Raw genomic sequence first — 15883 nt, 5'->3', positions numbered from 1 at the left:
CGGTGCCGGGGATTGAACTCAGGACCTTGCATTTGTCAGGCAAGTGCTTATTCTACTGAGTTATCTTCCTGCCACCCCCTGTCTTCTAAACCACAAGACCATCAGTGAATTAATCCCATTAAGCACAGAATCCCCACGGTTCAATCTTGTACCAAAAGCTGCTCATCTCAACACTGAGGCCTGGAGGGACAGCCAAACTCTAAATTGCGAAACTGTAGCTTTCTACCTGCATACACTCACATAGCAGTTTGTGTATGATCAAGGTTTGCTTATGCCCTTTTACTGAAGTTATTTATCTAGACTTTGCTTTTTATTTGGAGAATAGAAGAATTTTAAAATCTGAATCTAACCGGAGTATTATTTGCATCTCTGCCTATTGTTAGACTTTGCATCTGCACAAGTAAGTTAACAGAGATGAATAAAAAGTGAGCAATCACAGATGGATAGTTTGAAAAGATTTCACAGAGAACCCCAGTGTAGTTATTCAAGGCTATGTGGCCAAAACATGTACAGCATGGAGAAATGGATGACGTAAGTCATAGAGCTGGGAGTGGCTGCTCAATGTTCATGTATCACGAAGTCATGAGAACTCAAGCAAAGAAAGTCCATAGACACAAGGCAAAGGACAAGAGGTAATTGTGCTAAGTTGACTAGCAGTCAACCTATAATATCTAGTTGAACTGATTCAGCATGGTGCTGAGTATAGAAGGCATATCTGAGGGTTTTTGCTTATAGCATAAGGGGACAACTGGAGGGGGAATGTTGTGTGTTGTTGATTCCTTTGAAGATTGGCATGCTGGTTTTCCTAACAGGAGCTCAGTTGTTCTCATCAATGAAGGAGCTTTTGTTCTCACTGTCCCTGAGGATGGTTGTAATTCTTTTCAGGGGAGCTCTGGGCTTTATCTTGAGAACAGCTTATTGGATCTGGTATAGATCCCTCAACCTTCTGGGAAAGGTCTTTCCTCCCACTGGTGCAAATGTTCTAGCTTCGGCCACTGACCTTTGGGTCTTTCTATCACATATTTTTGATACAGATGTGCATAAGATATTGCTGTAGGCTCTAGGTCTCCACCTGGTCTTGTGAAGGACATTGCTATGAGCTCTAGGTTTTCAACTGGACTCATGCAGGACAATGCCATAGTATCGAGGCTCTCACCTAGGTTATTTGGGTCTCTGGTATGTGCACAGATCTCTGGGTAAATATTTTTAAAGAATCTAATAAATTATGTGTCCTATATTAAATCCTTTCCCTTAGAAACTCTGATTACAACAAAACTGATGCCAGGAGAGGGGGTCGTTATTGTGACATTATCTGGACATGTGGCTTAAGAGCCTTGGGAATTACTTTGGAAAGGTTTTGAGAGGCCAAGAGGCAGCTCCTGCATGCTGTAAGCTCTGTGAGACACTTTGGACAGAGCTTGGAAAAGCAGAGCGTTGGTGGCAATGCTGCTGGGTCAGACGAAGCTCAGCAGGCTTCTGTTGAGAAGCACTGTTTTGAATGCTGGATCCCAGGCAGTATATTTTGTGCTTTGGCAGAAAGTTTGCCTGTCTTTTGCTTGGGTTTAGAGATACTGCCAGAGCAGCAGAAAAAGTACAGTGCAGACTACTGTTGAGATGGTTTCATAGTTACTGTTGAGAGCTGTTGGCCAGATCTATGCTGGAAGTTAAGAACAAAAAGCCAGCAAGGTGATTTAAAGCATCTGGGCAGAAGAAAGCCTCCAGTGGAGCTGAGGATTTTGAACACAAAGCAGAGCAGAACATGGGTGGTGAGAGTACCAGGACTATTGAAAAACGAACTGAAACCTTTCACCTGAAGGTAAGACTGTATTTGAAATACAAGTGATTCCTTTTTCTTAGTGTTGCTATGCCCTGTTTTTAAAATTTAATAGGAAGCTAGGATTATGAGTTTAATAGTCTTTTGAAATGATTTTAATGTATTTTTAGATATACATTTATAATCATTTGAATTAGTGAAAGTAGTGTAGGATTTTTGTTGTTGTTGTTGTAGTTCCTGATACCAGGAATCAAACTCAGGACCTTACATTTGCCAGGTAGGAGCTGTTCCATGAGCTATATCCTCAGCTCCTACTATTGCAATTTTAACATTGAATTTGATCTTCATTTGAATATTTTGCTTTTGATGAAGAAATGAGCAAAATAGTATTTGCATATTTGTAATTGTTATATTAATGTAAATCTAAATAGACCAAGACATGTTAGCTTTTCATAAATCTTCCACTGGAGACTATGGTTTAAGAAACTTTTTCTGGTTATTGAGTTGTTTGGGAGTGGGTTGTGGTGGATTACCTGCTGGTCAGTTTGCAGCACCCAGCTAAAATGAGTCAGCTTGCTCCTGGGTATGGAAGGCCCACGGGAGCATTGTTGCTGGCAGCATAAAAAGAAACCTGGAAGAGAAGAGGGGATATACAGATTCTCTTCGACAAGTTTTTATGCTATATTTCCTGATAGGAACTCTGCTTTTCACATAATCTGGAGATCTCAGGTCCTTGCTGTCACTAGGATGGCTGTGGCACTTTTGGGGTCAGCTATGATCATTTTCTTGAGCGTTGCTTGCAGGATCCAGCACAGGTTTGTTGTCCTACAGGCACAGGTTCCTTAGCCCACTGGTGCAGGCTTTCTAGCCTCTATCACTAACTGTTGAGCCTTCCTAGTGAAGGTCCTTGACACAGACTTGCAGGAGACATTGCTGTAAGCTCTAGGTCCACAGCTAGACTCGTGCAGAACATTCATGTGTGATCTAGGCCCACACTTGGATTCTTTGGGTCTCCCGTGTGTGGTTTCCTGAACTGATTTACATTTGACTCTTTGAGTCACTATTGTGAAAGAATCCTATAAGTCCTGTATTAAATCTATTCCTTTGTGAACCCTGACTACAGCAGGAGTGAAGTTTACTATGGGGCAAATCACAAAACTCCTGGAAATTAGGACAAGAAATTGAAATCTACCAGTATGGTAAACCATTTGAATAGAGGAATGGAATGGTGGAGATAATGGCCAAAAAGGAGGACTGGCAAAGATGAGATCTCATGTGACACATGTTGACAATACAGGATTGATTTAATATCGTCTACTGCTTAAATTTTACCATATATAGTCCCTCTCGTGCAGCCAATGTCTGACAAAAGTAGATATTTGCACGTTAATGGCAAGCTCAAAATTAAATGATCACTCATTCATTCTCCAGATATTCAAATTTCTTGATTATAAATATCTTTCATGTCAGGGACTATCCACTTTCTTGGGATTGAAATCTTTGGAAATTATTTAAAGATCTGAAGCTGAAACATTTTACCTCAACATATTCAGCTCAAATCCCTATTTTCTCTAAATTTGTGAATAAAACAAACTGCCTCATGTAATATTTTAAAATCCAATTATCCCACAGCCCCAGCCCCTACAATCTTCATTATGTTCTCACGTGTACTATCCTGGGTCCTACCTGAAAGCATTATTGATAGGAATGTTGGATCAAGCAACAACAATGCAGCCAGCATTATTCTAGGAAAATCAAATTTCTAAGAATACTACAGAATTTTAGTCATATAATAGTGTTCTTTTTTTATTTTAAATGGAGACAATTGCTCCTCTTTTTAAAAAAAATTTTATTTATTTATTTATTTGTGTGTGTGTGTGTGTGTGTGTGTGTGTGTGGCCAGCTCAGCCCACCAGGGGGCGGGGCTGGCTGGCATGTGGTGCTGGGGATTGAACCGCAGTCCCTTTGCTTTGCTAAGCTTGTTCTAAGTAGGTGCTTTAGACCACTGAGCCATCTCACCAGCCCTATAACAGTGTTCTAAATGCCACAAAAAATGAGTCTGAGCTGTAAAGCTTAAAAGACACAATATTTTAATACTGCTGTTGACTTTACTCTGTTAATGACATCAAATTTTGCTTCAAAAATCACTATTAACTGCTGTGTTGATTTCTTCAGGGTAAGATAAACTGGTATGATATTTACTAAAGTCATTCAAAGAAATTGAATCTATGCCAAGAGCCATTAGCATTTCACTAAAAGAACCAATACTTCTGAGGCATGTTGACTGACTACACGTTTCTAAGTATGCTGTTGCCTTGATTTAAGAATACAGAATTTATGCATATTTTTATGACTTTTCTGTTTGTTTCAATCATAGTGATGGTATTATGTGATACTATCAAAAAGCTGATAAGCACTTGTCTTTCTGGTCCATATTTTTACCCTCAGCAACTTCAGTAGCTTGGACTTTCTGTCGCCTCACACCAACACAGGTACTTCACTCTCACAATTTTAACTGATCATGCTACCTGAGACACATGGTAGAACCACAACATTGCCTGTAAGCTTGAGCAAAGCTCAGCAAGAGAGCTCTTTTATTTTTATTTATTTTTTAAGAAAAATCAACATGTCTGATAAGTCATCAGACCCAAATTACTGTGATTAAATAATACAGTAGTGTGTAATCAATACTATTCTATAAAGATTATTCTTTTTTCACCATATTTTCTATTGTTTTTGGATAAGCTTACTGTTTCTTGACTTTTTTTCTTAAGATCAATTATTTCTTGGAACGTTACTAGATCTGTTCTATAAAGAGGTTTCTGCAGGGACTAACACACTTATCTTTAGTGTTGGCCAGACAAACCTGAAACCCTAGAAGAATATAATTTATTTGCAACATGGGAGGCCCTCTTTAATGTACATATGCATCACCAGTGCATTTCACATTTGCAATACTTTTTTATTATGTACAAATATTTACATATAAAATTCAATGTTAATATTGTCATAGAAGTCCTGAATAAGAGCTTCTGCATGTATAATGCATTTAATGATTAACTATGAGAAGACTGTAGACTGGGTGTATACTATTATTTTCAACTTTAGCATTTTAATAATCTTTAAAATAGAAAGCATTTATGGTGATTTTTAAAATGTATTTAATACAGGATCCATGGGGTCTCACTACACAGCTCAGACTCATAGTGACCTGCCTGTATTCAACCTCCTATATCCTGGAATTACAGGCATGTGCGACCACACACAATCTCAGTCACCACCTAAGTGTGCTCCAGGGATGGGGCCAGCAGAACATGTTGAACCCTGTTCCCTGCTCCCACTTAATCAGGCCCTTTACTCTGCTGAGCTATCTGGCTGGCCCATGAATTTTTAATTGTGTTAGTTTTTGCGGTATACTCCACCATTAAATAGTGTATAATCAATATCTTTTTATCAAAACAGGAAATGGAGAGAACAATGATACTAGCAGAGAAAGTGAAACTACTGCTGCACTTGAGGTGAACCACAAGAAGAGTTAATTGTCTACAATACCCTAGTACACTTTTACATCTTGAAGGAACATCTGAACACATTGTCCAAACACTGTCTCCAATCCTTATCTAATAAATGAAACAAAACATCTACACAGTGAAAATTACAATACTCTGAAAAAAAGAGATCAATGAGGATTTCAGAAAACAGGAAGATATTCCTTGCTCATAGATATGAAGAATAAACATTGTGGAAATGGCTATACTCCCAAAATTGTTATGCAGATTCAATGCAATCTCAATTAAAATATCATTAATATATCTCACAGATCTAGAGAAAACATTCCTAAAATTTATCTGGAACCAGAATAGACCCAGAATAGCAAAGACAATCCTGGGCAGCAAAGGCAAGGGAGGAAGCATCATAATCCCTGACCTGAAATTACACTACAAAGCTACTGCAATAAAATCAGCATTGGATTGGCAAAAAAGCCCAGCAAGACCTGAGGATCAGTGGAACAGATTGGAAGATGCAGACACAACTACAAATACACTCAGATACCTTATTTTTGCAAAAGGGGCTAAACAGATTTACTAGAAGAAAGATAGCCTTTTTAAAAAATGGTGCTTAGAAAACTAGCTTTGCACATACCCAAGGCTAAAAACTAGACCCTGGCCTATAATCATGCACTAAACTAAAGTCAAAATGGATCAAAGATCTACACATCATAACTGAAACACTAAAAAAAATAAATAAAATAAAAATAAATAAATAAATAAATAAATAAATAAATAAATTTACCGGAAGAAAAAATAGGTAGAAATCTTGAAGATATAGAGATAAGCAGAGAGTTCATGAACAAAAACTAAAAGGAATGAGAAATACTTCAAAAAGTCAATAACTGAGACCTCATCTTATTAAAATGTTTTGGCATATCAAATAAAATCACCAACAGAGTAGAAACAAAATACATGAATTGGAAAAAAAATGTTAGGCATATTTCCCTCAGACAAAGGTCTTCTATGTAGAATATATAAAGAATTCAAAAAATTAGGCTCACAAAATTCAAAGACCTAATAAAAAGTAGGCATCTGAGTTGAATACACACTTCTCAGATGAATAAATACAAAAGACAAATGAATATATGAAAAAATGTTGGACACCACTGGTCATTTAAGAAATGCAAAATCAACACTGAGAGGGCCAGCGAGATAGCTCAGCAAACCGAATCACCTGTGTAGACAAAGTACAGAGGCCAGGTCCTTTCCTCAGTGTTCCTTGCCAGCTCTGCCCCAGAGTATGCTGAAACAGTGACTGAGACTGGCCATAGTGGTGCGCCTGTAATCCCAGAGCTTGGGAGGCTGAAAAACAGGAGAATCACTAAGAGTCTGACCTACGTAGTGAGACCTTGTAGACCCTGTTCAAAATACATAAAATAAAACAGCACTGAGATACTCTCTTACCCCAGAAAGAATGTCTATCATCAAGAAATCAACTAATGACAAACGCTTTTGAGCTGTGGAGAAAAAGAAACATTTCTCCACTGCTGGTGGAAGTATAAACTGATGTAACCATTATAAAAATCCATGTGTTGATTCCTCAAAAGAAGTAGGATTAGAGATGCCATTCACCCCAGCTATTCCCATTCTGGGAATTTTTTTAAGAAGAAATGAAAACATCATACCAGAGAAGTATATGTGAATATGTGAACCCATGTTTATAGCAGCAGAATTTGTCATAGGTAAATCTTGGAAATAACCCAAATGCCCATCAACTTAAAAATGGATTTAAAAAATGACATTTTTATACAATTCAGTATTACTAAACTGTAAAGAAAGATAGACTTGGGGCATTTCTAGATAAATGGGTGCAACTAGAGACCATATTCATAAATGAACTAAGTCTGACCCACAAGTGTAAGCACTGTATTGTCTCCCTAGGGTAAGAAACTGAAAGCATTAAAAGACTATCTGAATGTTACAACAGATACTGTGAAAGGGAAAGAAACTTCTCAAGAGGAAAGAAGGACTGGGATCAAGGAAAGGAAAAAAGAAAGAAGGAAGGAAAACATACCCATATATACATAAGATAGCTAAGATAATTGTACTACAAATTTCTATTGGTTTATTGAAATTAAAAGGGCTGGGAATATAGCTCAGTGGCACACCTGCCTGCCTGGCAGTGCCAGGTACTGAGTTCCATCCTCAGTACAAAAAGAGAAGGAAAGAGAAAAGAAAAAGCCAGTTAATGCCTCATTGTAGGTCAATTTTGCATAACTTTGTCTGACAATCTGAACAACACTTTAAAGATAACCCTATGCAATATAACATCCTTCATTTCCTGTCTTCTTGTTTTTGAAATTTTGTATCATTTTTATTCTCTTAAAAAAAAAAAAAAAAACAAGCCTTTTAATTGATAGAAGAATGTGCTTTGGCATCACATACCCACAATGTTTGTGTTAAAAGAGACCACATAGTTTTGAAGATCTCTTTGCAATTTCATGATTTGGAATCTTTTACCCCCTAAAATTATTTTAATTTAAGACTTGACAGCAAAGTTGAAGGCACAATGTGTTAGATGATGTGCGTAGCACTCGGTGACCCACAGCGAGGCTTGGCTTACTATGCAAATAAGAATAATAATATATTCTATCTTCTCATGTGGAATATTTTTTGTTTGATGGAATATCCAGGCACATGAATGAATTTCTGGTTGCCCAAATCTCCTTCATAAAGAAAGGCATTTAATACAGGGTTATAATAGCAAAGTTTCAGAACTGTGATTTATAGAATTTGCTTAGTCTAGTTCAGCAAACAGTTTATCTTTAAACAAGTGAATTTTATAATGACAAAATTATCTAAAGCTTTTAGGTACTTAAGCTGTTTTAGTGAAAGATGTATCCATCGATTATGGGCTATAAAACCCACTGATTACTTGACATGATTACTGAAACCTTACATCAGGAGAGCCTCGCCTGGCTGATATATCCCCCTTCCAACCAGAATGTATTAGTGAAGGATGATTTTATGATACCGCAGCATTTCAGGCAAGCACGGTCCCCTAGCAACCCGAGGAGATAATTCACACCGGCAAACAGTAATATATTTAGAGTACAGAAGTCACTCCCTGCAGCTTTTTCGCATTCTCACACCGGTGCCAAAACTCCCATCTCAAGTTCAGAATCTGAATTTGGTGGGAGAACCATGGATAATTCTGCTTGTAGCATTTCTTTTCAGTCCAAATGCCTTTCCGAAAATCCACATTTTGTTGCGTAAGGGCTAATGCACACATTAACAAGGGGAAATCCAGACAATACTGACTGTAAGAGTTATGAGTAAGGTTAGACTGCTACATGTTGTTCAGAGACTTAGGATTTGTAAAGTCATTCATCTTTTTATGCTATACTGATGAGTTACTGTTGTAACTGTTCTATAGATGGGAAATCTTTGGAATAGTACAATTACTTTTCTACAGGCTCTCAGCTGAGACATTGTGAGATTATGGCTTCATAATTCATATTTGTGTTTTGTGCATGTTCTTTGAGATGGTGTGTTCATCATTATTTTGATTTTTAAAATCTATAAACAAAGGCTAACAGTAAACATTATATGCAGAAAATATAGAATCTTCAGTAACATGCAGTTAACTTGTAGATATGCTACAGACCTCGATGAGTGCAAGTTTCCTTTTAGTTCATTTCAAGAATGAGCTCAGTGGTGATGACTGTGTTAGCGAAGACTTCAGTCTTCATTTCAGTTTTGGGATACTCAGGCTGATGTGGTTTCTTTTAGTTTTCCTTCTGTCTCTTCAAACCATGAGACACAAATGAATTACTTCAAGAAGGAAACTTTGGCAGCCCTTTCTTTCTGGAAATAAATATAAAGAGATACCATTTGCAACCCAACTGACATATTTAAAGGATATATGATTTTGCTCTCTGAAGCGAGCCGAGGCCAAGACTAACTCGTGATCTTTCAATGATGATGCCCATCTGCCTTCTAGCAAGTAATGTAGAGCCAACCTCTAGAAAAGGCTCATTACTGAAATAATAGTAGTGCAGAATGGGGTTCAAAGTTCCCTTATTTGATTACTGAAGCTTAACCAGCACCAAGGCCATTTCTAAAAGAAGGTTCCACAGTATTTTAAAGCATTTCTGACTAATTTCTGTATCTCATGTTGTTCATGCACTCTTTAAAAAACTTCTTTAAGGCACTTAAACGACAATAATGTTTTTGCTTTTTTCCTTTTTGTTCTTAAAAGATCATCTGTTCCTACTTCTGTGCCCTCACGTGAAGTAATAGATTTAGTTTTTATCGTTAGTTGCCATGGTGATGAATGAACAGCTTTGCTACGCTTGATGGGTGGTTTTCTGGTTCTGTGATTTGGGAATATAGAGGACCAGCTTTCGCAAAATCCCTTTCATGTCCTCTTAAAAAATAAACTAAGGAGAACAGGCATGCAAAGTCCAGGGGCCCCAGGAGCCTTCTGTGTTGCAGCTTTCTCTCTTCTCTGGAGCTGTGCTGGAGCGGGGAAGCCCACTTGCACTCCCTGAGCAAGCAAGTAGAGCACCGGGTCTCGGGAGAGAAAAGCACAGACAGCGCTTCTGTCATGTTCAGTGGATGGTCAGCAGAATGAACAGCTCTGCTTTGGCCATTGAACTTTACTACAAACTCAATGAAAGTGAAAATTTCAATCACAGTTTTCCATTGCATCTGTATCAGTGCCTAGCACATCGTAGTGAAGACCATCCTTTTATACAAAGAGTGGGACTGAATATCTCACATTCCTCTCTTCTGTCCCTCTAGGTCTGTCAATCCAAGAGGTTGGTGGCTCCTCATGTTTGCCTAGGGACTAAAATTTCCTGAAGTGTAATGATTAGACTGCCTGTTGGGTCAATGTTGGGGGTCATATTAGCACTGCCTAAGAAACATGAAATGGGGTGTGGTAATTGGATGGGAAGAGGGATTTTAAAAAATATAGTAGACTATTTTACAGCCACATGATTTCTTTATTTTTTCTTTTTTTTAAAGTTTCTGAGTCTGTTTATTTATTTCTTCTGATGTATTTAGTGCAGCGTCTCACTACAGAGCTCAGACTCATAGTGATCCTCCCTTTTTCAGTCCCCCAGCGCTAGTATAACAGGCCACCCCGCCTGGACTCAATCTCATGCTCAATGAGCTCTGGGGTCAGGGCCAGTGCATCAGGCAGGACTGGGGCTTGAACCTTGGTCGCTGAGCTTGACAAAGCAGCTGCTTAGTCCGCTGAGCTATCTTACCAGCCTCACATGACTTCAATGGCAGGAAAAACCCTAGTAATTTTCCAAAAGAGATCTGAAAGAAGTCCCCATTTCCTTGAAAAATGGTAAATACATCAAAAACTACTTGGGGAGTTTGAAGTTGACATTTAATCAGAAACATCTATCTTCCTGTTTCTGAATCAGAGAAGGGCTTGTATCTGCTTGCATAGAGGACATAGCAAGACACAAACTTGGAACAAGCTTTCCAGCATACCTGTTTTCCTTCAGGAAGTCTAAAGTTGAGGTGCACAGAATGGACACGCACAGCATCTCCTTACACAGCCAGCTGCATTTCTATACATTTTGTCAGGAATTGGGGAAAAATGACTTTGCGTCTTCATATTTTCTGTTGTCATGTGGTGTCTCCTTCCGCCCCTTCCTCATCTCTTCTTCTCTAGGTTGCCTAATTTGGCCTCCAATTGTGGTCTTTCTAGAAGCTCCTCCATTCTGAGCATCTAGGACTAGAGGTAGACTCCGCCATGCCTGACTCTCTGTTCTCTTTTGAGTGATGCAGGCTAACTGTGAGAGGATCTTAAGTCCCAGGCTAGGTCACCCAGAAAGTCACCGAGGTCATCACAGATGGAATTAAGGGAACGGTAGTGGCAGCTTTGGCACAGCTTCTCTCCGGCTGCCATAAGACACTTAAGTGACACCAGATGGGACGTCACTGATCCTGCATGTGCTGTACTCTAGATGGTCCTCGTAGTACCTCCCTCCATGGCAATTCACCAGAGCCCGTAGGAAGAATTGAGTTCAAGTGTCTTTCATGGATTGAAAAGGGAAAAACACCAGAGATACCTTCTTCACTGAACGACCCTTCTTTGGACCTTGACATAATTCTTAGGAGTTACAACAATATTATAAAAGGAGAATGATATGAGCTGTAAACTTTAACTTTGAAAGCATTTAAGTAGTAGTCTCTCTCTTTTACACACACACACACACACACACACACACACATGCACACACAACCATAGAAGCAAAAAATTGAGATTAGATGATTTTACAACCTTCCTACATAAATGTGGGCTGGAGTTGTCTGTCTGTCTATCTATCTATCTATCTATCTATCTATCTATCTATCTACCTATCTGTCTATCAGAATAAAAGAGAAGGAAAAGGAACCAAAATCAAGGACTCAAGAATCACTCTTTATTACCAGAGAGACATGACAACAGCTTCTACAATTACACGGCAATTAGACAAGTAATCAACAGTCCAAGTGTGCAGAAGTTATGTTCCACTTATTCCAATTGTGGTTAATACAAGAGGCATTCTGTGTTTTTCATCAAGTGAGTTTATAATCAAGCCACAAATGATCTTCTAATTAACTGCCTTTGTCTGCTCTTCAGGAATGGAGACACAGTTTTATTTATGGAAATGAAATAGGTGGTAGGATTTCCTTGCTACTATCAGAAAGCCTCTTTACTCTTTCCAAATGGCTTTGTTAATCGAGCCAGAAAATGCTCATACATTGTCAATCTCATGAGTAAATCAATGAATAAATCACATCAGTATCTTTATCAAGCAGGCATATTACAAAATACTGAAATGTGACTTGGCCATATTTTCCAAATTTGCATCCTATACTTCCAGTTGTCACCATAACCAGCCTTAAAGGGCTTTTCCTAGCCAATGATTCTTAATCCTGCATGCATATTAAAATCACTTAGCAGGTTTCTTATAAATGAGAAAACACTGCATTTCCACTGCACCACTGGATGGATAGACAACCAAACACACCATGGATAGCATTAGCCTTACAGTTAGAAAGAACCAGATTTCAGAATTTGCATTGGCCACCACAGCTTACTGTATAAAAATATGGGATTGTCATTTAGTGTAAGGTGCAGATTTTTTTGCTACTATAATTTGAGTAATGATATTCAAGCCAAAAGAGCCTCTTGCTACTGGATTTCTCATGAAAATGCAATACTTTCTCTAGCTAATAATATCTTTTATTTATTGAGAGTTTGCCATGTATTAGGCAGTGTCCTAATCATTTTATATTCATTAACATTTTTCCTTCTTCTATAAAAAAGAAAAACTAAGATAGCACATAACTCTCTTCAAGTAATTTTTACCACAATGCAGAAAAATATATCCATAAATTGCTGTATCATCAGAGGGATTAAGTTAAATTCTAGGAGATTTAGAATGCTCTATTAGGTATTGCAAATGGAGAGATCACATAGAGGTAGTTAATTAAACTATTCAAAAACTAACTGGTAACAAAATCTGATAGCAGAAAACTGCATAATTCGTTCTGCAAATGTAGGGAAGGTTGGAGGAAGAACATGAAAAAAAAAGGTGTGACAGTGAGAAACTAGAGCGGGATCTTTCATTGTGATATACCAACTTGAAGGAAGTACAAAATGCCTAGCTGAGTAGGAAACAGGGTTCTGGCTGTGGCTGAGGATGCTTGAAGCATAGGCCAGTGAACCAAGGAGAGACGCTCCACCTGGGTTGTGGGTGATGCCAACCAGTAGGCTTGTTGCCTGGATGGAATAAAAAGGGGAGGAAGAAAGACATGTTCTTAGTGGTGCGTCCATTTGGTGCTATTTTGCACCTGGGCTCCAGCTCCTTTCTTCACTTTAGCTTCACACTCCTGCCCCAGTGACCCTCCAGTGAGCCTCTGAGCCTTTGACACTGGACTGGGGCTGCATCCTTCACTCATTCTGCAGCTTCCAATTTCTTGGGCTGAGCATCTATGGGGTCCTCCAGCTGTCCCGTGCCCAGATGGGCATTGTGGTGTGGACCCTTCAGCCTCTGATCCTGTAAGCCAACTTAGTACATCTCCTTATGTAATTATTCATATTTTCTTATCCTGAAGAAAATATAGTCTAATAGCACTGGATGTGTTGAGCTCTGGGGGCCACAGCATGGAGCTGGAATAGTGGGGTCGAGGGTGGTGGAGAAAGAGGTGAGGATCAGAATGTGCGGGTTTCTTAATGTTGTGTCAGAGAGCTGAACATTTTTGCAAATCAGTGAAGCAATATTTAAAGTTATTAGAGAAAATAAGTTTGCTATGAGTTTAATTTGAAGGTTGTAGATGAATCGGTAAAGTAGTAAACTGTGCTATTTTTGCTTTTCTATACTCATTACATAGAGCTCTTGGTGTGAATAAGAGTTAATATAAATAAAGTAATACCTTAAATATAAGTAATATCTTAAAGTAATAACCTAAATGTAAGTAATATATGAAAGCAGTCTACCAAAAAGAGAAAGAGCTATGTGACTGGAATTATTATCTTTTTCTGAAGGCCAAAGTCTGTTCTCATTTTTATTTTTCTTTATTTAGTAACATGTAACTCTAGACAGGGGACATCAATATATGTGTATCTTCAATTCCATGTTGCTTTTAAAAACACGAATTTTGGATATTAGTCAGAGGTGATGACAATGAGTTGGCTGGTGTCACACCACATGTTTGTTTAATATAGTTGTCCACAAATTTGTTCATTGGACCTGCTGTCTTTCCAAATGAAGCAACAGGAAGCTTTGGAGGTGCAGCAGCTAAGTGGAGTGCTTGATACACTCAGGAAGAGGAGGGAAGACTGAGCTCAGCTCGACTTCCCAGCCGAGCAGTTATGGGACCTCTTCCATTGTGACTATGGCAGATTCATGAAGGACCCAGATTCAAGAGCAATTGGTAAATTTGAAATAGTTAAAAGAAGGTGATTAAATCAAAAGAAACTAATGAAGTTCAAATTCAAAAATTTTAAATAATGGTATTAGAAACAAAACTGAGGAAGTATCCAAGAGCATGATTTATGGATGGGACATGGCAGATGCTGCTGCCCACGTGTAGTTGCAGGTTCTCAGGGCAGAGCCAATGTTTTGTGCAGATGAAAATGTCAGAATGAAGCAAAGCCATTTCCAGAAGCCGAATAACTAAAATTCATAAATTACACTCTGTGCAGAAATTATTATCTGTCCTTTTTCATCCAGCTCTTTATTTGGTCTCAGCAAGGCAAAGGATAAAGCAAATGCTTGATTGTGCACAGTGGCTCATCCACTTCGATGAATTGCTTGTCTATTTCAGCCATGCACCCAGGGTTTGATTTTTCTTTTCTCACTTCTCACCAGTTGGTGGAGTTGGACTCAACACATCTCTGATCACATTTGTATTTCAGATAAAACTAGTTATTCTTCCTGTTTTCTAATTTCTTGATTGCTACTTTTGGTAGACATATTTATTTACTCAAGCATAATCGACACTGAAATGTTTGAAGGAATCAAAGTGATCAATCACAAAATATTGAAGTAAGACAATGTGCCAAAATGCCTATATAGTTCTTCCCCTGTTCTTGAGAAAATAGTGGACTCATCCTTGACTATTCTACCGAGGCTGCAAAGTAAGCAGTGAAAATTGATGCCAGTGAAGTTTGGAGGAACTGAGCATAATTTCGGGTGGTAATTAACAACCAGGAAATGTTTCTGGGGTGTGCAATTGCACACTGAGATTTTTAAAGTGCATGATATATATATATATTTAAAAAGAGACAGATCAGGTAGGAAGCTCTTGCAGTGGGACATGAGCTGGCGAACAATAGAAAAGTCTATGAGAGACACTGTTGTAATGAACCAATGATGTTTAGCAAATGCCCAGGAGCGAGGAAGACATGGGGAAAGCAGGAGTCAAAGGCGGTCACACTGAGGAAACCCTGAGTAGCCTGCGGAGCAGTCAGTCGTGCTCTTCAACGCGTGAGGGGAGCTATCCAGGCTGAGCTCTGTGTTCTGGAAGGAGAGAGACCAGGAACTTGAATATTAGGTTATATAATAAGAGCATTTCAAAAGGAAGAGATGATCATGAAGTCATGATTAGGGATTAGGGGAATGCTGGGGTTGGGTATGAACAGATGAAAATGATTTTGCTTTAGTTATATAACAATCATGTGCCTGTGTGTGGACTGGAAGTTTCAGTGTCTTGAGGTATCTGGGGTTCAACTTCTAGGAAGCATCACTGCAAGAATCAGAGCCTCCTTGTCCTGCCCTTGTGCTGGTGAGGCTGCCTCGTATTTGGTGGATCGCTAATTTAGGACTAGGGGGTGGCATCTGCACGGAGTGGGAGGCAACCTTTACTGTCTTGGAAACTCACAGACTCAGAGTTCAATGCATAGTCCATCTCCTATAATTTCAAGTACTTCTGGCTTTTTAAATTAATTAAGAGACCCAGTCCTAGCCCAGGTCCGGTGAGTCAGACCCAGTCCTAGCCCAGGTCCGGTGAGTGTGCGGAGAGTTTCCTGCTACCCTGCGCCAGCGGGACCAGTCCCAGCCCAGGCGCAGCGTGGGCCGGACCCTCTCCCAGCCCCTCGGGC

Source organism: Octodon degus, unplaced genomic scaffold, assembly GCF_000260255.1.
Source record: "Octodon degus isolate 3935 unplaced genomic scaffold, OctDeg1.0 scaffold00042, whole genome shotgun sequence".
NCBI classification, from domain to species: domain Eukaryota; kingdom Metazoa; phylum Chordata; class Mammalia; order Rodentia; family Octodontidae; genus Octodon; species Octodon degus.
The sequence above is the reverse complement of the archived record's forward strand: the minus strand, read 5'-3'. Positions refer to the sequence as shown.